Genomic DNA, 24,420 nt, shown 5'->3' with positions numbered 1-24,420 from the left:
TAATTTTTTGATTAAGTCTATTACGTACACTAGTGACTAGGCTAAGATTCAGGCATTCCGCCAATAATTCATAGTCACTTTAACTGACTGCAGACGGTCATCTTCCAGTCTAATATACGAGGGGCGGTCAGTAACGCAACACATTTTTTTCTCTCGGTCAGTTTCGACTGCAAAAATGCGAAATTTGTTCCCGGACATCGTGGAATATTCTCGCTTCAGTCGCTATCGTTTCAGAACGGCGTCTGTAAGGGAGGTGCGTTCCAAGCAGAGAGCTGTCACGGAGTTCCTTTTGGAGGAAAAACAGAGCATCACGGATGTATTCATTTGCGCTCGCTGAGTGCCTGAGGAGACGTGGCAGTGAACGGCGAGCCGCTGGCCGAGGAGGCGCCTGCCGTCTTTGCCACGAGGTCGAGCAGATCAGTACCGCCTGCCGCTTGCTGGCCGGCCGCACAGAGGTGTGACTCCTGCGGAGTTGGGACGTGCGAACACCCTCATTCGAGGTGACCCGACAGATTACAATCAGACATCTCACTGCCCAGCTGGACATCTCTGTTGGTAGTGGTTCAGTCGTTCACCAGCTGCAGTGTTTAAAGGCGTGTGCCCGCTGGATTCCTCGCCACCTAACAGAAGGCCATAAGGAGCAACGGAGGACCGTCTGTGCGGAATATCTTGCGTGTTACGAGGATGATGTGACAATATTTTCGTCGAACATCGTCACAGGCGATGAAACATAGGTTCATCGTTTCGAACCGGAAACAAAACGGCTATCTATGGAGTGGTCCACTACACCTCTTCTCCGAAGAAAAAGTACACAGCCACGCCGTCATGGCGGCGGCCTCCTGGGACTCTGCAGGGGTCGCTCTGTTTGATGCCCTCCCTCGTGGTGGAACGATCAACTCTGTAGTGTATTTACATCAACATCTCCCTCTAGACTCCGCAAACCACCGTGAGGTGCATGGCAGAGGGTATATCCTATTGTACCAGGTACTAGGGTTTCTTCCTGTTCCATTCACGTATGTAACGTAGGAAGAATGATTGTTTGAATGGCTCTGTGCATGCAGTAATTATTCTAACGTATCCTGACGATCCATCTGTGAGCGATACTTTGGGGATTGTAGTATATTCCTAGAGCAACCACTTAAAGAGCGTTCTTGAAACCTTGTTAATAGGCTTACCCGAGATACAACGTTACGCCTATCGTTAAGAGAGTTCCAGTTCAGTTCCTTCAGTATCTGCGTCTCATTATCCCACGCATTAAACAAAACTGTGATCATTCGTGCTGCCCTTCTCTGTTACGTTCAATATCCCCTTTTAGTGCTATCTGCTATGGGTCCCACACACCTGAGCAATATTCTACCACCGACTTCACGAATGACTTGTAAGTAATCTCCTTTGTACATTACTTGTACTTCCACAGTATTCTATCAATAAACCGAAGTCTACCACCTGCTATACCCACGACTGAACCGATGTGATCATTCCATTTCAAATGCGTGCAAAGTGTTACACGCAGGTATGAGTCGGCCTATTGCAACTGTTACTCATTGATGTTATAGCCATAGGATACTAGGTTGTTTCCTTATGTGAAGTGCATAATTTTGCATTTCTGAACGTTTAAAGCAAGTTACCAATCTCTGCACCACTTTCAAATCTTATCAAGATCTGACTGAATATTTATGCAGCTTCTTTCAGACAATACTTCATCGTAGATAACTACTAGCCTAAGGAAACTGAAGAATTTTTTTGAGCGTATTCGTCGCCACAAAAACGCAAATGAACTCCTCTTTATGCTCGACAACGCAAGACCTCACGCAAGTCTGCGCACCCGAGGGGAGCCCTCAAGACTCCACTGGACTCTCCTTCCTCGTCTACTCTACAGCCCGCATCTCGCAACTTCCGACTTCCATCTGCTTGGCCCAACGAAGGATGCACTCCGCGGGAAGCAGGGAGGTTCATGATGCAACACAAATGAGTAACAGCCTATGCTACTTCAGAAGAACTCCAGTAATGTTCTACCGGTGTCGAAGTCACTTTATAAGTTCCCAGCAGGTATCCTGACTTTATGTAGAGGTTTCTCTGCTTGGCGACTCTGTAAAATTTATTTCGTGGTCGTATTGCTTAAGTTTGCAAGTAGCTAATATAATTCGCCATACTATCAACGCACAAGTTGCAACCAGCCCTCAAGAACGTTGTTGTTCATCATCTGTATTTAAGAGAGTTCTTCCCCAGGTACTTTCATATGCTCAGATCATTTGGTAAAGTGTCTGAAGAAAATAGGTTATCGGTTCTGAGCAAGATAAAAATCTTAACACATCCAGTGTCAGGTTACACATCTGGTCTCCTTATATTATGGCCACCTCCCAATCATTTCTCTCCCCTGGGAAACGACCACAAATTGATGAATGTTATCCATAACAACATTTAATAATCTAATATACACAAGTTGTTCTATAAAGTAAGCTGTGAGTGACAGTACGTCTACCAATTCTAAGAGACATTTTCGAATAAATTGTTGGAGTCTGGTCGCCAGAATTTGTGCCTATGGGATTTAATTGTCGCTCATTTGCATGATTCATGTTGTGCCGGAATGGTGGTAGCAAAGTATGAGCCAAGTGTGCTAGATACAGGAACAGATCTGTAATGAGTTTAAAATTTGTTTAAATACCCTGTAATATGTAAGCGTCCATAAATTAAGACTATTTAGGAGCTACATGCGTGTTCTCTATGTAATACCCTCTACGCCAACGTGGGAGCTTAGTCATCATCACGACGAACTGGATGAGACATCCCTTTAGTAAGTCTTCTGGAACTCAAGTGGTCCTGCAATGATTATGCTGGAAGCTGAAAAAAAAAGGAGAATGGATCATTCCTTTCTGATAAAATACATGCTCTAATTATAGATGTATAGCCAATATAGGTTGTTTACGTTCAAGAATTGGATGTTATAAAATGACGCCTGTACTCCTTCTGACTTAATCTCTGGTTATTAGCCCTGGCGTACCTGCACACTGTGGCAAAGTTACCCTCAAATCCCGCTTTCAAAAAAGAGCTGCCTGTGTACTTCAATCAATGGTCCAGTGCTGACACTTCTTTGTAAGTTTGCAACCCAGGAAAGCCCTGGTATGGTGTCATAAAAGGCAGGATCGAGAGTGTGTGTTTTCATGCGTACATTCCTGAATGTCTCGAAAATATCTGAGAGCGGGTGTGCGTCAGTGTCCGTGTATAATGCAACAAATTCGCCTAAATTGGGATACCAAACGCCAGCCAAACATTGACCGCATTCCCATACTCCGTATCAGATGTGGCAGTGGCTGTAAGTCTACTGGTGAATGTAACTATGCCGGGAAATGTGGTTTCGATCAGTCTCTCCTCCACATGCAGATATTCGTACAGAAAGCTCCTTTCTCAATCACAAGGTTTACATCATCGGGATGTGCAGCTCAAATGATGTGCATGTAGTCATGACGCATTGCCTCGGCAAGTTTCTGAAGTGGCGTATGCATTAAAAGTAGCGAATCCAGGGAGTGGAGTGCAATGTTTTTGTTGTCTCTTTTGGAGAATGAGATTTATTTTTCGACTTTATAAGAGAGGAGACCAAGTTTATCACCTCTCAGACCGAAATCAATCAAGTGCTTGGCAGGGAAGTGAGCGTAATACCTACTCAGATTGTGAAACAAACCGAGTATGCGTCATGTCAGTTGGTATTTTAAGTTGCGTGCTCTGTGTGCTGCGCTGCGAAACTTTCCCGTCAAATAACAGTTGCCTCTGAGTGAATTTTCCATTTTTTTTATCCAACAGCGTGACAGTCATCTGCTTGCTTGTATAAAGCATCACTTTCCTGCGATTCGGTCATTAGAAATATTTGTAATACGATCGATATGACATGCGAGTTTTTTGAACTAAGAAAGCAACAATCTCACAGGAATATCTCGTATGTAAGATTCAAATTGGTTAATGCTCGGGTAATATGAGCCTACTCGATACACAGCTGCATGTCGCAGAAGTCGTCGTGTGAGGGTGCTTCGGCACACAGTGGGGTTACCTTCACGGCGCGCCACAGGCAATAGGAGGAACTCGAACCCAGCGTATATGCACCACTCCTGGTGGTGGTTTGGTGGTGGTGGTGGTCGGGTATTCTAAAACTTTAAGATCTTGTTTGCCTCAGTATGCATTCCCACACGTACCTGTTCCTTGGTAGAGTTATCAGTTAGATGCCTGGCTCAAGAGTACACCGGACATAATTTTGATCCAACAAATATATCTCACGCTTGGAGAATATCAACAAATCTTCATTTTTTGGGGCTCTGACAAGCTACTTTTGAAAAAATATAGGGTCTTATTAAGTTAGGTTTTAAATTTTCCAATTTTTTGTTCAGTACAATGTGCAGTCTTCGTTTTCTTCTTCCGATTTGCTTTCATTCACTGCCGGGCCATGGAAATGAACTGAATAATGTAGATTCTATCTCTCAAATTCTGGTAGGTCCTGGAGTTCAGTGGGGAACGAGATGCAATTTACGTTATAATGCTCGCAAACATTAGCTCTTTGGTATACACTACTGGCCATTAAAATTGCTACATCAAGAAGAAATGCAGATGATAAAAGAGTATTCATTGGACCAATGTATTATACTAGAACTGACATGTGATTACATTTTCGCGCAGTTTGGGTGCATAGATACTGAGAAATCAGTACCCAGAACAACCACCTCTGGACGTAATGACGGTCTTGATATGCCTGGCCATTGAGTCAAACTGAGCTTGGATAGCGTGTACAGTCACAGCTGCCCATGCAGCTTCAACACGTACCACAGTTCATCAAGATTAGTGACTGGCCTATTGTGACGAGCCAGTTACTCGGCCACCATTGACCAGACGTTTCAATTGGTGACAGATCTGGAGAATGTGCTGGCCAGGGCAGCAGTCGAACATTTTCTGTATCCAGAAAGGACCGTACAGGACCTGCAACATGCGGTCGTGCATTAGCCTGCTGAAATGTAGCGTTTCGCAGGGGTCGAATGAAGGGTAGAGCCACGGGTCGTAACACATATGAAATGTAAAGTCCACTGTTCCAAGTGCGGTCAATGCGAACAAGAGGTGACCGAGACGTGTAACCAGTGGCACCCCATACCATCACGCCTGGTGATACACCAGTATGGCGATGACGAATACACGCTTCCAATGTGCGTTTACCACGATGTCGCCAAACACCATCACGATGCTGTAAACAGAACCTGGATTGATCCGAAAAAATGGTTTTGTCATACTTGAATGCAGATTCGTCGTTGAGCACACCATCGCAGGCACTCGTGTCTGTGATGCAGCGTCAAGGGTAACCGCATCCACGGTCTTCGAGTTGATAGTCCATGCTGCTGCAAACGTCGTCGAACTGTTCGCGCAGATGGTTGTTGTCTTGCAAACGTTCCAATCTGTTGACTCAGGGATCGAGACGTGGCTGCACGATCCGTTACAGCCATGCGGATAAGATGCCTGTCATCTCGACTGTTAGTGATACGAGGCTTTTGGGATGCAGCCCTCCAGAGCCCCCCGATTACATATAGTGCTAACAGTCATTGGATCTCGACCAACGCGAGCAGCAATGTCTCGATACGATAAACCGCAATTGCGATAGGTTACAATTCGACCTTTATCAAAGTCGGAAACGTGATGGTACACATTTCTCCTCCTTACACGACGCATCACAACAACGTTTCACCAGGCAACGCCGGTCAACTGCTGTGTGTGTATGAGAAATCGGTTGGAAACGTTCCTCATGTCAGCACGTTGTAGTTGTCGCCGCCGGCGCCAACCTTGTGTAAATGCTCTGTAAAGCTAATCATTTGCATATCACAGCATCTTCTTCCTGTCGGTTAAATTTAACGTCTATAGCACGTCATGTTCGCGGTGCAGCAATTTCAATGGCCAGTAGTGTATTATCGTAGACTCAAGATGAACATTATAATTTCTTTCGCAAGCCATAAGTGACTATAAAAAGCAAAATTCATCTGGCTGATCAGTATGTTGAACTTTAATGCATACTTTTTCAGCGGCAATATCTTTTTGAAGAGGGATAAAACTGGATCCTTCATTTAGTGAATCGTAGACATGTGGGCGCACGTCGACGTGGAATACATGGCTGACCCTCTTACCCTCATTTCGGGAAAATTACCCAGATTTACATTCACGATAAAAAGTTGTGAACCGATCTGCAATTGCATAGTCCCTTGATATCACACCATTTTTCTGTCGCATGTACACAAATGTATTTCCTTCAGAACCATTACTACCTTCTTTTGGCCGGTGCGAGAGTTTGCAGCATAGAACAGCGTTGCAAACAATGGCGGGATATCGCCGGTCATCGACGATTCTGGGAAGCCCATTTTCCGAGACGGTGAGGCATGCATTACGGAAAGTGGTAGACAGCCCAAATCAGAATTATTTGTGCGATCTTGTGACAGCCGTCGTCGGGCAGCGACAGGAACCGCAGAGTAGTCAAATGCAGACACGCGGTTTACCTGGTGATCAATAACAGGATTGGCCGGGAGGGGGGGTTAAGGGTTGGTGCCCAGTGCAGGTTGAAGTTGAGGCGGTATGGTCTGCAGCACTGGCGTGGTGGTCCAGGGCGACGGCCGGGTGTGTCGATGGCCCATAGCATGGGATTTCTGTTGGCGCAAGCCTACCTTCAGATGGTTTCAACATTCCTGCAAATGAAGAGGCGACACTGATGTATCATGTGCGTATTCACTCTGTTCTCGCGTAATGCGAGTACCTTATGAATTTGTTGTCTTTCTCAGATCCCCGGTATGACCATTGAGAGCATTGGTAGTTTTCTACATATTATCCCAGAAGCAAGTACGATACTGATATTCTGCTATCAGCAACGAATAACATTTTCATTGCACCGCTTCTTAGCTTGCGAGTCTCACGTCAACAACAACAAAAGAACACAACCAGAAAAACTTGTCCATTTGCTGGCGTCGAAGCGGAGAGGACGCGAACATCGCTTCAACTTTTGCTGAAATACAGACAACCAGCCGAATCCGAACGAACAACTGCGAATGGAACCCACTTGTGAATGAACGCCGCATGCGCACCTACACCAAGAGTTTACAACAGAGAGAATTCCCGTTCGCTGTTGCACGTTCGACTGTGATTGTTTCGGTGTAAAACGAACTGAGGAGTTCTATGACATAAGTGACACCATTCAAATGGTGACCAAAGGCTTTAAATACAGACCTGCCCACAATCGTCATTGTGGAACGTGAATTCATGTACAGCTTGCTGAATGCAGCTTCACTTATGTTAGCTTCAAGTATGTTATAGCATAATAAACCTCGGATGTGGAGACAGGCTGAGACATGGTAGAATTATGAGGGGCGTTCAGTAAGTAAAGCAATACTTGGTTTTATTCAGAATTCCAGTGTAACATGTTGTGCCCACTCTACTGCTTACAAAACCCTGTTTCCAACATAATCCCCATCCAGTGCGACAGTCTGATGCTCTCTCACTGGGAGGGCCTGCGTGTCTCCACGGCATCACTGCACTGGTCGACGTGTGCACTGCAGTCAGCTAGGATTGCAGCCGTCTTCCGGTGAGGGAGTTTAGCTTGATTTAATTCATTCCTTTATTAATGATGTGTAACAGCGGTATCTTCTGCCGTGTGGCTGTTGACCTTCCGGTTACCTGCCCTGGTCGTTGACGTAGCTTTCGGCAGTGTATTTTCCTCGTCGTGTTGATGCTGTCCAGCATGGCATGTGGTTCGACAGCTGAGATGTTGTTGGCAATTTTGGGAATTTATTCTGAACTGGCTGGATAGGGCACCAGTATCCAGAAAGATGTGCTATTGACATCTTGTTGTCGTTTTGCTGGTCTGGTGGAGAAGAACTGGTTGGTTCGTCGGCTGGCTTTCGGTTGGGTTGCCTTCCGATTAAAATGTTGTCGGTCTGGCTGCCTGTCTCACATAGGTGTGCGTTAGTGTTACCTTGGAACCTTCTGAGGACCACTCCTAGTGTTTTATGTAGTGATTTCCTTTTTGGTTTGTGTGGCCTTTAGCCGAGTTTTACATCTACATACATACGGTGCGTGGCGGAGGGTACCTCGTACCACAACTAGCATCTTCTCTCTCTGTTCCACTCCCAAACAGAACGAGGGAAAAACGACTGCCTATATTCCTCTGTACGAGCCCTAATCTCTCTTATCTTATCTTTGTGGTCTTTCCGCGAAATGTAAGTTGGCAACAGTAAAATTGTACTGCAGTCAGCCTCAAATGCTGGTTCTCTAAATTTCCTCAGTAGCGATTCACGAAAAGAACGCCTCCTTTCCTCCAGAGACTCCCACCCGACTTCCTGAAGCATTTCCGCAACACTCGCGTGATGATCAAACATACCAGTAACAAATCTAGCAGCGCGCCTCTGAATTGCTTCTATGTCCTCCCTCAATCCGACCTGATAGGGATCCCAAATGCTCGAGCAGTACTCAAGAATAGGTCGTACCAGTGTTTTATAAGCGGTCTCCTTTACAGATGAACCACGTCTTCCCAAAATTCTACCAATGAACCGAAGACGACTATCTGCCTTCCCCACAACTGCCAGTACATGCTAGTCCCACTTCATATCACTCTACAATGTTACGCCCAAATATTTAATCGACGTGACTGTGTCAAGCGCTGCACTACTAATGGAGTATTCAAACATAACGGGATTCTTATTCCTATTCATCTGCATTAATTTACATTTATCTATATTTAGAGTTAGCTGCCATTCTTTACACCAGTCACAAATCGTGTCCAAGTCATCTTGTATCCTCCTAGAGTCACTCAATGACGACACCTTCCCGTGCACCACAGCATCATCAGCAAACAGCCGCACATTGCTATCCACCCTATCCAAAAGATCGTTTATGCAGACAGAAAACAACCGCGGACATACCACACTTCCCTGGGCCATTCCAGATTATACCCTCACCTCCGATGAACACTCACCATCGAGGACAACGTACTGAGTTCTATTACTTAAAAAGTCTTCGAACCACTCACATAATTGGGAACCAATCCCATATGCTCTTACCTTAGTTAGGAGTCTGCAGTGGGGCACCGAGTCAAACGCTTTCCGGAAGTCGAGGAATATGGCATTCGTCTGACACCCTTCATTCATGCTTCTCAAGATATCATGTGAAAAAAGGGCGAGATGCGTTTCGCAGGAGCGATGCTTTCTAAAGCCCTATTGATGCATGGACAGCAACTTCTCTGTCTCAAGGAAATTCATTATATTCGAACTGAGAATATGTTCGAGAATCCTACAACAAACCGATTTTAAGGATATTGGTCTGTAATTTTGAGTGGGATACGGAAGTTCTAAGGAATGACGAGATACGTTTGAAGTTCTCTAACGCTATAGATACAGCAATAAGGAATAGCGCAGTAGGCAACACAGTTGAAGAGGAATGGACGTCTCTAAAAAGGGCTATCACAGAAGCTGGGAAGGAAAACATAGGTACAAAGAAGGTAGCTGCGAAGAAACCATGGGTAACAGAAGAAATACTTCAGTTGATTGATGAAAGGAAAATCAGGAATACAGAAATACAAGTCGCTGAGGAATGAAATAAATAGGAAGTGCAGGGAAGCTAAGACGAAATGGCTGCAGGAAAAATGTGAAGACATCGAAAAAGATATGATTGTCGGAAGGACAGACTCAGCATACAGGAAAGTCAAAACAACCTTTAGTGACATTAAAAGCAACGGTGGTAACAGTAAGAGTGCAACGGGAATTCCACTGTTAAATGCAGAGGAGAGAGCAGATAGGCGGAAAGAATACATTGAAAGCCTCTATGAGGGTGCAGATTTGTCTGATGTGATAGAAGAAGAAACAGGAGTCGATTTAGAAGAGATAGGGGATCCAGTATTAGAATCGGAATTTAAAAGAGCTTTGGAGGACTTACGGTCAAATAAGGCAGAAGGGATAGATAACGTTCCATCAGAATTTCTAAAATCATTAGGGGAAGTGGCAACAAAACGACTATTCACGTTGGTGTGCAGAATATATGAGTCTGGCGACATACCATCTGACTTTCGGAAAAGCATCATCCACACAATTCCGAAGACGGCAAGAGCTGACAAGTGCGAGAATTATCGCACAATCAGCTTAACAGCTCATGCATCGAAGCTGCTTACAAGAATAATATACAGAAGAATGGAAAAGAAAATTGAGAATGCGCTAGGTGACGACCAGTTTGGCTTTAGGAAAAGTAAAGGCACGAGAGAGGCAATTCTGACGTTACGGCTAATAATGGAAGCAAGGCTAAAGAAAAATCAAGACACGTTCATAGGATTTGTCGACCTGGAAAAAGCGTTCGACAATATAAAATGGTGCAAGCTGTTCGAGATTCTGAAAAAAGTAGGGTAAGCTATGGGGATAGACGGGTCATATACAATATGTACAACTACCAAGAGGGAAAATAAGAGTGGACGATCAAGAACGAAGTGCTCGTATTAAGAAGGGAATAAGACAAGGCTGTAGCCTTCCGCCCCTACTCTTCAATCTGTACATCGAGGACGCAATGATGGAAATAAAAGAAAGGTTCAGGAGTGGAATTAAAATACAAGGTGAAAGGATATCAATGATACGATTCGCTGATGACATTGCTATCCTGAGTGAAAGTGAAGAAGAAATAAATAATCTGCTGAACGGAATGAACAGTCTAATGAGTACACAGTATGGTTTGAGAGTAAATCGGAGAAAGACGAAGGTAATGAGTAGTAGTAGAAATGAGAACAGCGAGAAACTTAACATCAAGATTGATGGTCACGAAGTCAATGAAGTTAAGGAATTCTGCTACCTAGGCAGTAAAATAACCAATGACGGACGGAGCAAGGAGGACATCAAAAGCAGACTCGCTATGGCAAAAAAGGCATTTCTGGCCAAGAGAAATCTACTAATATCAAATACCGGCCTTAATTTGAGGAAGAAATTTCTGAGAATGTACGTCTGGAGTACAGCATTGTATGGGAGTGAAACATGGACTGTGGGAAAACCGGAACAGAAGAGAATCGAAGCATTGGAGATGTGGTGCTATAGACGAATGTTGAAAATTAGGTGGACTGATAAGGTAAGGAATGAGGAGGTTCTACGCAGAATCGGAGAGGAAAGGAATATGTGGAAAACACTGATAAGAAGAAGGGACAGGATGATAGGACATCTGCTAAGACCTGAGGGAATGACTTCCATGGTACTAGAGGGAGCTGTAGAGGGCAGAAACTGTAGAGGAAGACAGAGATTGGAATACGTCAAGCAAATAATGGAGGACGTAGGTTGCAAGTGCTACTCTGAGATGAAGAGGTTAGCACAGGAAAGGAATTCGTGGCGGGTCGCATCAAACCAGTCAGGAGACTGATGACTAAAAAAAAATATTTTTTTTTGAGGATCCGTCCTTCTAGCCTTCTTGTATACATGCGTCACCTGCTCTTTTTTCCAGTCGCTCGGGACTTTACATCGAGCAAGAGATCGCGATAAATGAAAGCTAAGCAAGGCGCCAATGCAGTAGAGTACTCTCTGTAAAACCGAATTGGAATCCATCAGGACCTGGCGATTATTTATTTTCAACCCATTCAGCTGCTTCACAACCCCAGGGATGTCTATCACTAGGTCTCCCATACGTGAATCTGTACGAGACTCAAACGGCGGTATGTTTGTAAGATCCTCCTGCGTGAAAGATTTCTCAAATGCTAAATTTAAAATTTCAGCTTTCGTTTAGCTGTCTTCCGTTGCCAGGCCAAACTGATCAGTGAGTGACGGTGGACGGTATTTGCTTCGTGATACATTACCCGTGTTAAAATGGACCGTTTACCAATTGCGAATAAGGTCGATATCGTGCTTACCGATTTTACGTAAAACCAGAATTTCTTTGGGTTTTCAGCAAGATCTTTTGCTAAGGTATGACGGTGGTAGTGGTTGAATGCTTCTCTCATCGCTCTTTTTACAGCAGCACGAATCTCTACTAACTTTTGCCTGTCCTCATTCTCCCGACCTATCTTGTACCGCGAGTGCAACTGTCATTGCTTCCTGAGCGTTCTCCGAATTGCGCTGTTAAACCACGGTGGGTCTTCTCCGTCCGTAACACACTTTTTCGGCACATACTTCTCCAATGCGTGATTTACAATGTGTTTACAATTTGCCCATAATTCTTCCAGGTCCATCGTACCAGAAGTAAATAAAGTCGATTAATTTACTAAGTGGGATGCTAACAACTGCTTATCTGCTCTTTCTAGTAAGAATACTCTCCTAGCCTTCTTGACCGAGTTTTTAACTTTCGTAACCACAGTCGTGATGATAACATCATGATCACTAATCCCTGTCTCAACACTGACACCGTCGATGAGGTCTGGTCTGTTCATGGCTGCCAGATCTAAAACCTAAAATAGTTTTGGATTATTAAAATTTCAAGGCTTTTTTTTCTTCTTAGGCCTTCAGCCGGAAAAAATTGTTTCTTGTTTGGTATGTGGCCTTCAGCCGAGTTTCAGCTTTTCAAAATTAAAACTGAAAATTCCTTGTTCCTAGACCTAGATCGGGGTGACGGAGGAGATAGAGAAGATCCAAAGAAGAGCGGCGCGTTTTGTCAGAAGTTTATTTGGTAACCGTGATAGCATTACGGAGATGTTTAACAAACTCAAGTGGCAAACTCTGCAAGAGAGGCGCTCTGCGTCGCGGTGTAGCTTGCTCGCCAGGTTTCGAGAGGGTGCGTTTCTGGATGAGGTATCGAATATATTGCTTCCTCCTACTTATACCTCCCGAGGAGATCACGAATGTAAAATTAGAGAGATTAGAGCGTGCACGGAGGCTTTCAGACAGTCGTTCTTCCCGCGAACCATACGAGACTGGAACAGGAAAGAGAGGTAATGACAGTGGCACGTAAAGTGGCCTCCGCCACACACCGTTGGTTGGCTTGCGGAGTATAAATGTAGATAGACCTTAAGCATTAAATTTGTTTCAAGTAGGTATGTGGCCTTCAGCCGAGTTTTCAGCTTAAATTAAAAATTTGAAATTTCTTTTTCTGGGCTTTAAGCTGTGAGATTGCTTGGGTTTCGTATGTGACCTTCAGCCGAGTTTTATGTGAAGCATTTTAGGATAAAGCCTTTGGCCTATTTTAGTTGAAATTTAGAAGCTCTTCCATTTTGACCTTAAGCCATGAAATTGGTTTCTACATGGTGTGTGGCCTTCGGCCGAGTTTTAATCTCTCTTAAATTAGAAATTCAAAATCCTTGTCTTGCCTTTAAGTCATATGATTGTTATTCTTTAGTATGAGGCTTTCAGACGAGTTTTACACGCAACACATTAAGATAAGGCCTTCAGCCTTTTCGAATTGAAAGCCCTTCTTCCTAGGCCTTAAGCTGTTACATTGTTTGTTGAAATGCGACCTTCATCCGAGTTTCCAACCTCTTTAGATTACACATTTAAAATCTTTGTCTCGGCCTTAAGCCATAACGCCGTTCTTGATTAATATGTGGCCTTCAGCCGAGTTCTATGGGATAAATTTAAGCTAAGGCTTGAAACCTATTTATATATGAGTAATTTTTTTTTTTTTTTTTTTTTTTTTTTTTTTTTTTTTTTTTTTTTTGTAGGGAAGTGAAACCTCAATTTCAATTTCTTGCTTAGGCCTTGGACTTTCGATTTGGCTTTCAGCCGATTTAAATTAAATCAAAGTAGGTCTTACATTAAAACCTTGAGAGTTTTGTGATTCTTGCTAGTGTGATTGTGTGTTTTAACAATTAAAGTTGAGTGCAACTGACAGTAACTTATTTTGGCCCCATTCCACAAATATAACCTCATCCGCTCTGTCCTGGTAGCCCAGGGATTTCATCTGGTTATGTGGTAACGTACTGAATGATCTGAATCGTTCTTCAATCTCGCCGAAGTGCGCTTCCACAACTTCTTCCTATTCCTCAAGTTTGTCGTTGACTCTCTCCTCATATATTATGAATTGCTGCCCTTGCTCTTCATACTCCGTACGCATCCCTTTAAGTCGTAGGATCATTTTCTCTCCACTTTCTCTAAACCGTTCTTCCATTTTCTGCTACTGCTAATAACCTTGTCGATTCTTGTGAATATTCCTCCTTGATTTTCAAAATGCTGACGAAAAATACCTTGCAAATGACAATCTATTACTTCGTCGCTTGTTTAGTTTTTGTTTTCCCAGTGACTTCCGAAATTTTTTCTACTTGCTTAACATCCATACAGATTTTTGCGTGCAGCTTTTATGTACAAACAATTTATTGGACTGTTCAATTAACCAAAACAAATTCTCCAAGTATAACACCAACACAAAACAGTGATCCCTCTTCGAATCACAACTACATACAAGATAGAAAACAACTGAAATAATTTCCTACTGGTCTCCGCCAGATACTTCTCCGATATTCCAAACCTAATCCAGAGATCAGCGAGAAAATCCAAGCCGGGCTGTCTGCTGCCAGGGCGGCAGCTATCCACGTCTGCTGGCGGTCGATGACCTGGCGATGTGCGTTTTTTTTCCCTTTATTGTTGTTTTAATACCTATACAAACAGGTAGGCTGTCAGCGGCATGCTACGCCGCTCTTCAGCCATAGTGTTGACAATGACAGAACACAGGTTGGAGAAACAGAATGAACATAGTGACGGGCTAAAAAATAGTGGTCACAGATACACAAAAAAACACGGAGCCGTTCACACTCGAAGATAACGACACTGAAAACACGTTGACACGGCACACAGAACACTGATGAATCCGACGGCACAAGTGAACGTAGAAGCGTGACGGCGGACACTAAAAACACAAAACGACGTCACACACACGAGACACAGATGGCGATGATCTCCAGCGCGCGAAAGTCCACGTAGCGTGTGCGAGTCCGGGGACCTGCCAAGAGGGGAAGAAAGGTGAGGGGGGAGAGGATGGGGAGGGGAGAACAAAGATGCCAATGGCTGAGGAGATGGGAGGAGGGGGAGAGCGTCAGGGGAGGGGAAGCCAGGGGGAGGGGTGGTGAGAAAGGGAGGAGGGAGGGAGGGTGCCCAAAGGAACAGACAGAGGAAAAGGGAGGGAGGATCAAAGTTGGTAGGAGGGGTATATGGAGGGGAGGAGAACATCATCAGGGAGAGGGAGCTGGCGGAAGCCACCTTGGGAGAGGGTTAGGAGGGTGGAGAGATGGAGACCGGGTGGGACGTGGGAATACAAGCGCGGCAGCGGGCGGGGATGGGAGAGGATGGGCGAGACAAGCGGGTGGGGAGGGTCGAGTTTGCGGGAGGTGTACAGGATCCGTATCCTTTCAAGGAAAAGGAGGAGGTGGGGGAATGGAATGAGATCGTACAGGATCCGCGTGGGGGAGGGGAGACAGATGCGATAGGCGAGTCGGGGAGCATGGCGTTCAAGGATTTGAAGGGATTTATAAAAGGTAGGGGGGGGGGCGGAGATCCAGGCCGGATGGGCGTAGCAAAGAATAGGGCGGATAAGGGATTTATAGGTGTGGGGGAGGGTAGAGGGGTCCAGACCCCACGTACGGCCCGAAAGGAGCTTGAGGAGACGGAGTTGGGAGTGTGCCTTGGCTTGGATTGTCCAGAGATGGGGGGGTCCAGGAGAGGCGATGGTCGAGGGTGACGCCAAGGTACTTGAGGGTGGGAGTGAAGGCGGTAGGACGGCCATAGATGGTGAGATAGAAATAAAGGAGGCGGAAGGAGGGGGTGGTTTTGCCTACAATGATCGCCTGGGTTTTGGAGGGATTGACCTTGAGCAACCACTGGTTGCACCAAGCGGTGAACCAGTCAAGATGGGATTGGAGAAGGTGTTGGGAGCGCTGCAGGGTGGGGCAAGGGCAAGGAAGGCGGTGTCATCGGCAAACTGGAGAAGGTGGGCGGGGGATGACGGCGGCGGCATGTCCGCCGTATACAAAAGGTACAGAAGGGGGGAGAGGACGGAGCCTTGGGGCACACTGGTGGAGGGAAAAAAGGTATAGGAATACGTGTTATGGATGGTGACGTAGGAAGGACGGTGGGAGAGAAAGGAGACGATCAGACAGACGTAGTTAATGGGAAGGGCGAAGGTTTGGAGCTTGAAGAGGAGACCAGAATGCCATACGCAGTCATACGCTCGTTCGAGGTCCAGGGAGAGGAAGATAGCGGAGCGACGGGAATTAAGCTGATCGGAAAGGAGATGAGCGAGGTGAAGAAGAAGGTCATTGGAAGAGAAGGACGGCTGAAAGCCACACTGGGTAACCGGAAGGAGGTGGTGCTGGCGGAGATGCTGGTGGATGCGGCGGGTGAGGATAGATTCCAGGACCTTGCTGAAGACTGAGGTAAGGCTAATGGGACGGTAGGAAGAGACGGCGGACAGCGGTTTGACAGTTTAAGGAACAGCAGGATACGGGAGGTTTTCCACAGGTCGGGGTAGTAACCGGTGGACAGAACTACATTGTAGAGCCTGGCCAAGGTGGAGAGGAAAGATGCAGGAGCTTCACGAAGGTGACGATAGGTGACACGATCGTGACCAGGAGCGGTGTTGCATTTTGTGCGGAGGGTAGCAATGAGATCCTGTGTAGTGATTGGGGCATTGAGTTCCGTGTGTGTAATGTTGTCCAAGTACTGGAAACCAGGTGCGAGGGGAGGGACAGAGGTGTCAGTTCGATCGCGGACATCCGGGAAGAGGGAGTAATCGAATTGGGGATCATCGGGGATGGAAAATACGTCGGACAGGTAGGAGGCAAAGTGATTGGCCTTACTAAGGGTGTCAGGGAAGGGGTGATAATCATGGAGAAGAGGATAGTAGGGGGAGGGCTTAGTTCCAGTAAGGCGACGGAAGGCGGACCAGAACTTGAACGAGTTGATAGGCAGGGTAGCATTAAACGGGTGCATGACTGTCGCCAGTCCCGGCATTTCTTGGCCGCGAGCAAATGACGAATGTGTCGTTGGAGTTGCCGGTGGCGTCGTAGTGTGTCCGGGTCACGCGTGTGGAGGAAGGCACGGTAGAGACGGAGGGATTCCCGGAGGAGGAGGAGGACGGCCTGTGGGGATAAGGTAGAACGGTGGGGGTGGATGGCGACAGTATGGACCTGGGCCTCCACGGCCTCAGACAAGGTCTGCTGGAGAAAGGTGGCGGCATGGGTTACATCGTCACGGTGCCGGTAGATGAAGGGGTGGCTATCGACCTGGGTGGAGAGGGTATCCCGGTAGGCATTCCAGTTGGCACGGGAATAGTCATGGACGTACTTAGGGGGAGGGTCATGACGTGGGTCGGGCCGGGGGCGACGGCCGTCTGAAACGGTGAGGAGGACAGGGAGACTGTCACTACCAATAGGTTCCAGGACATCCACCGTTATGCGGCCAACGAGATTGGCGGAGCAAAGGACAACATCAGGAGTGGATTCGGGACGGGTGTGCTGGGGGATGGGGATGAGGTCGCCTTGAAGGGAGGAGAGGAACTGATGCCACCGCCGTAACTGGGCGGCGGAACGACTGTGGATGTTGAGGTCGGCGGCGATCACGTAGGAGGAGAAGGTACAGTCAACGTGGGAGAGGAAGTCGAAGGTAATAGGGGCGTTAGGGCGGACATAGATGGTGCGCAGGTAACGGTAAGGCCGGGGAAGAAGAGACTAAGGATCAGGTGTTCGGTGGGGTCAGGAAGGAGAGGTTGGAGCCGAACAGGTATCTGGCGGTGGTGACCAATGGCAACTCCGCCACGCGCAATCGGGAGGGGATTATCAGAACGGTGAAGGAGGTATGGCGAGGTGTGGACGGTGTGGTGGGGTTGGAGGAAGGTTTCATTGATGAGGAAGGCGTCCACGCGGTGGGTGGCAAGGGTGTGCAGGAAGAGGTTCTTGTTGGCGGGAAGGGAGCGGATGTTGTTGAAAAGGATACGGTGCTGTCGCGCCATGACAGGGATTTAGACAAGGGTGTCAAGGCGGGAGAAGGTTAAATGGGCCTGGTTGTTGGATTAGCGATGTGCGGCCGAGCGCTGGCCTTTATAGCGCTTCGGCGGATGAGTACCTCGGAACTATTTTCCATCACGTGGGTGACGTGTGAAAATAGTTCCGGGATCTGCAGCGACCTCTTCCTTATGTTTATGTGGGCCAGTAGTGGCCCCTGGTGGCCGCTGGTGTCTCTGCTGTGGTGTTGTTGTGGTTGTTTCCGTGGCTGTTCATCAATATTGCCTGTCGGTTGTGTAGTGCCTCGGTGTGCGCCTGTGAAGGCAGGCCACCCGCGGCTGCAGGCTGTCAGTTTGGTTGCTGATACTCTAGGCGCCGTTATGTCTGGTGGAGAAGGCCACATCAATCTACTTCCACAATATCTGTATAATTCGTCAAATCGCTCTTTTCCATTTCTGCATCCATGTGCAATGTAGTATCTCTAATTTCGGTGAAGCCACATTATCTTTCCTCATAGGTCCTATTTCTTCTCCAATGGTCTTTATATGCATCACGTCAGTTATGGTCCCCAATATACTTCTTACTTCTATTCTTCTAATTTTCTTCGTTGTTCAGTGTCCCGGATCTCTTCTGCATCTCTTTCATATTTTATTCTATCTTCCTTCTGTTTATCTACTTCCTCCAGTTGCATGACTTGTTCAATTTTTCAATCAGTGCCGATATTTTCCATTCATCATTTGCTTCTGTACTGCTTTCCTTATGCCCTCAATAGCATCCCATAATCCGGCAACAAACTGATGTCCAAGAGGTTCATATACGAAGCGCCTCCGTGTAATGTAGTTTGGTTCCCGATGTCGTCTGGTTCCCGGTCATCAAGATCAATAAAATCCACTAAATTCATCTAACATCTGACAACGTGAGCCAATAGCATCTCTCGTAAATGAAATAGCTGTAGACAAGCAGTAATAAGCCTTCGATGGTGACATTTAAACAAGTGCCCAAACATTTCGAAATTCAGGAAAAAGGAAGACTACTTCATACTTCCCCTGATTCGCTCCAAATGGTTCCTTATTCTTTCGAGTTTGCACTCATGTAGTGATTACGCTTTCACTTCTCAGACCTTATACCTGTTTTAACTTCGTAGAACCTCTTTCGCTACATATACTACCATCTACTCTCTCCCACGAGCAAACCTTGCACGTTCTGTATAGTCCACTGCCAAGTCTATACAGGGTAGTCCATTGATAGTGACCGGATCAAATATCTAACGAAATAAGCAATAAACGAAAAACTACAAAGAACGAAACTCGTCTAGCTTGAAGGGGGAAATCAGATATCGCTATTGTTGGCCCGTTAGATGGCGCTGCCATAGGTCAAACGGATATAAACTGAGTTTAAAAAAAAATAGGAACCCCCATTTTTATTAAATATTCGTGTAGTACGTAAAGAAATATGACTGTTTTAGTTAGACCACTTTTTTCGCTTTGTGATACATGGCGCTGTAATAGTCACAAACGTATAAAAACGTGGTATCACGTAACATTCCACCAGTGCGGACGGTATTTGCTTCGTGATACATTACCTGTGTTAAAATGGACCGTTTACCAATTGCGGAAAAGGTCAATATCTGTTGATGTATGGCTATTGTGATCAAAATGCCCAACGGGCGGCCGGCCGGTATTGACGAGCGGTTCTAGGTTCTTCAGTCTGGAACCTTGCGACCGCTACGGTCGCAGATTCGACTCCTGCCTCGGGCATGGATGTGTGTGATGTCCTTAGGTTAGTAAGGTTTAAGTAGTTCTAAGTTCTAGGGGACTGATGACCTCAGATGTCAAGTCCCATAGTGCTCAGAACTCTTTGAACTCCCCCAACGGGCGTGTGCTATGTATGCTGCTCGGTATCCTGGACATCATCCAAGTGTCCGGGTCGTTCGCCGGATAGTTACGTTATTTCAGGAAACAGTAAGTACTCAGCCACATGTGAAACGACAGCCACCACCTGCAACAAATGAGAATGATGCCCAAGTAGGAGTTTTAGCTGCTGTCGCGGTCAATCCGCACATCAGTAGCACACAAATTGCGCAAGAATCGGGAATCTCAAAAACGTCGGTGTTGAGAATGCTAATCAACATCGACTGCACCCGTACCATGACGACTTTGAACGTCGTGTACAGTTCTGCCAATGGGCACAAGAGAAATTACGGGACGATGACAGATTTTTTAGACGCGTTCTATTTAGCAATGAATCGTCATTCAGCAACAGCGGTAACGTAAACCGGCATAATATATACTATTGGGCAACGGAAAATCCACAATGGCTGCGACAAGTGGAACATCAGCGACCTTGGCGGGTTAATGCACATGGTGCGGCATTGTGGGAGGAAGGATAATTAGCCCCCATTTTATCGATGGCAATCTAAATGGTGCAAGGTATGCAGATATCCTACGTAATGTTCTGCTTATGTTACTACAAGATGTTTCACTGCATGACAGCAAATAAAGTGGGTCACTGCCAAATATAACCAACATAACGTAGTAGTGTTGCAGGTCCTCTAAACACCAAAACCCCGTGGGGTACAGTTGTTTGACTACACACAGTGGGAACCACAAAAGACTACTAAGAGACCAAAGGTCTTTATGGCAGTCAGTCTAAGCGTCAACTAATATCGTCATACAAAACATATTAGAAAACACGTTCTTAGCGATGAGACACCTCATAACACTCATAAACTAACTACAACAAGTGACATGCAAGACTTCTGAGAAAACTGATTATTTTACATATATCGTACAGTAATCCTTAGTCAAAATTAAATACTTGTGACAGTATATGGAGTTTCAAAGCTGTACGGCAATTGTAAAAAAGTTTTTCGCTCATTAAAGGTTTTCCATCTACGTGCTGAAGGTCGCTCAACGGCGAGTGGCTCTGGAAACTGGATATTGGACGAACCAGTAGAAAAACGCGATTAACGGCAACAAGCACTCTAAGGAAACCTCAACATTAACAGCGACTCACCAGTAATATCATTGTTCTCGTAACACATCAACAGTTACGTGTACACAAATTTGAACTTTAACTGACATGGCCAACGTCGTCGTTCTGGGCCTGGATTCAAACCCAGCACCCATAGCCATTGCTAACCAAGCTAAGCTTTGTTTGTGCCTTATTGAGACCGGATCGCTAGGCATAAAGGGACGTGCTGAATAGACGTTTGCACCAGTATCAGTTATCAATTCAGATCCTGAAAATAAACGACGAAAATGTTTGTACTGAACTGGGAATCCTGTCATAACAGTTACCGTCCTGGGAACTACCCCCAACAACATATAACATGGTGTCATTCACAAGGAACAAGGTATGCTCAAGTTCAAAATTGAAATGCATCATATAAACCTTGTGACAGGGATGCGAACCCAGCACCTAATGGGATTGTTAACGAAGTACAGTCATGCTCAACAGTATCCGAAAGACCTGGATTGCATATCGCCTGATTCCCATGCAACCCACATAACGCAGCTGTCTAGCAGGCTCTCTAATCGCTCCTTGATACAGTCGTCTGACTATTGAAAATGTCACCACTAGAAAACACTGCTCTGTATCACAATAACTCAGGATGTAAAGTAATACCACGATACTAAAAATTTCAGGGAACACCTCATCAAAGACAAGACTGTTCTTAAGGCTTGTTAGCTCGCATTTATTGCAATAACTGACAAACCTGAAATGTTAGCACTACCATTATTACGTCAGATAGGTAATGCACGTAGTAAGTTCGTAGTATTCGTGATTTCCTCTTCAAAGTAACATACCATACTTGTTATTTTACACACAAAGTCATTAAAAATCTACATTATTCACGAGCAGCTAGTTGAGAATCTGTATGGACTTCAAATGACACGACGAACCGACTCGTTAAGCCCCAGGTCATGCAAACTAAAATTTCGTGACTGACGGAAATTAAATGTCATTCCTAGCTAGGCATAAAGAGAGTGATATACCCCGATTTTAGACAGTATCAGTTCACAAATATCAACTTTAAATTATATAACGTAAACATTTTTAACGGTCGCGAATTCCTACCCAGCATCTATTGTCCCTGTTAACTAACAACGAGAAATGTTAAATACTGCTTCTTCGCAAGTAACTTACTTGAAATGCAGTGAGGTAAAGCTTTGTGTTGGACAGGGATTCGAACCCAGAACCCTATCGGATTGTTATCGAAGGACAATCAACTTTGACATATCGGATTTTCTCAGCAGTAGCTAGATGTATTAACTGAAATGACGAGAAGAAACATTAATTTTTTCCTTCCAAGGACTCCAACCCGGCACATATCGCTGTTATATTTTAGAGAAAAGGAACGTTAAGTATGGGTTTGTTACACCAGCAGCCCCATGTGAGAATGTTTGAACTAGAAATAATATGACGAAGTGTTCGGTGCTGACTGATAATCGAACCCCAAACATATCGTTGTTGACTACACACAAAGAGACGACACTTACCGAATTTTTCTCCACCAGCAACTCGAAATAACATCCTTGAACTTACAGTGATCTCGAAAATAGTTCTGTGTCTCACTTGGAGCCAAAAACGTCAGATGTCGTTAGTGCTGACAACGAATGAAAATGCATTACAAATAAAAATTATTATCCACCAGCAGATAGGTGTTCTCATGCTAGAGCTTGATAATACTTAGTGAAAAGTTTAGTGCTGGGCCAGGATGCCATCCCATTCATGCGCAATATGTGGAGATGTTGAGGAATCTGCAGTTTTTTAGTCGAGCTGAATTGTCACGAAGGAATCAAATTCCGCGTTATGGGCGGTCTGAGTTGCATTCCCAGTTCAGAATCAATTTTATCGACATACAGAAGCTCAAATAAAAGATGGAATAAGTGTCCCTTGACCATACACAGGGTTTGTTTCGTCACTAGAAATAAATAACTAGTATAAGAAAGGTTACTGGTGACAGAGTTTCTACATGTCGCCACTCCTTACTTTATTGTGGTACCACCTAACGTCTGCTTGGTGGAGAAGGAATATCACGTTTAATGTGATTTTCAGAGCACAATGCGATTATACCTTCTTCACTTGGCATAGCCAGAAGAGAATAGAATCTGCCTCTCCCTATCAAAAAACATCGGCAGAAGTTGGAATCGAACCGAGACCAACATCATATGAGACTATAATCAGTCCAACAGACCACCAAACCCTCTTCTCTACATCTCATTTCTCTATCATAACACCGTTGCGGCACACAAGATGAGAATTCCGACACACAGGCTCCCCGTAGTGGTTTGCAGGATGTTCAGTACATTCATTTACTTGGTTGACCGAATCGCCACGATCTAGCTGCCTTCGCTACCCAGTGCATACATTCGACTCTATTTTGTAATCACCGAAATAAAATAACGTAACTGCCACCTACACAGAACTGCCAACGGTGTAGGATGCAGAAATTTAAATAGGAAGTGTTCCTTTCCATTTGAGCTACTCTGTTACGCTATCTGTTTGTTGAAACCATCGTGCAGTGCAAAAGAAATGCTGTAACTGTCTGTCTCTCAGAAGTCTAGAACCAGCCACATGCATTATCTCACAGCACTGTGGAATGCCAAAGTTCTGGAGGAACTGTTGTTCACTTCCAGAGATGCTGTAGCTACGTCACCGCTAGTAGCGTAACGGTAAGCGTCGCGCACTGTTGGTAAGTCGTCGCGTGTTGTATTACATTCGCTACTACATTTTTTTTAAACACGCAATTCTGCTGTCTGCTGTAGTTATCAATTTAATGTAACTTTGAACATAATTCTCTTCACTTCTCAACCCAAAATAGTCGCATGTGGAAAAAAGGCTAACTTCTGCGTCACTTTGTTCTTTTCAGGTCTAATAGACGGCCAGGCAGCAGATGCGTCTCGAAGCGTTTGTATTATGTATGGGGAGTGTGCATCGTGCCAAAATAGTCAGAAAAGTATTTTCTACATTATCTGTCGTCTGGTAGTGGCATTTTATTCTTCTTCAAACCTTGTTTGACAGCTTTAACTCAAAACAAGTTTTCTACACGCAATAATCAATAAACTGCATGTGCATTGTCAGACGGTTATAGACTACATCAGAGAATTCGCATATATCGTTGATGATTAATTTCTCTCTCATGTTTAGTATTGTTTTTGTTGTGGTTGGCAGGAGAGCCAACACCATATTACTAAAGGAGGCCGAAATGCACGCGTCTCAGCTCACGCAGGCTGGCGTGAGGTCTGGAACATGACAAGGGAATTAGAATTGACAAAAACGGACGTAGCTGGTGGAATACTTAACTTTAATCCATTAATGAAGAACGCTTTCGTGACAGTATATGATTCACAATATCAATGGTAACTGAATATGGCGCCTTGCTAGGTCGTAGCAAATAACCTAGCTGAAGGCTATGCTAACTATCGTCTCAGCAAATGAGAGCGTATTTTGTCAGTGAATCACCGCTAGCAAAGTCGGCTGTACAACTGGGGCGAGTGCTAGGAAGTCTCTCTCCAGACCTGCCGTGTGGCGGCACT

Source organism: Schistocerca gregaria, chromosome 5, assembly GCF_023897955.1.
Source record: "Schistocerca gregaria isolate iqSchGreg1 chromosome 5, iqSchGreg1.2, whole genome shotgun sequence".
NCBI lineage: Eukaryota > Metazoa > Arthropoda > Insecta > Orthoptera > Acrididae > Schistocerca > Schistocerca gregaria.
This window is presented reverse-complemented; position numbering follows the sequence as displayed.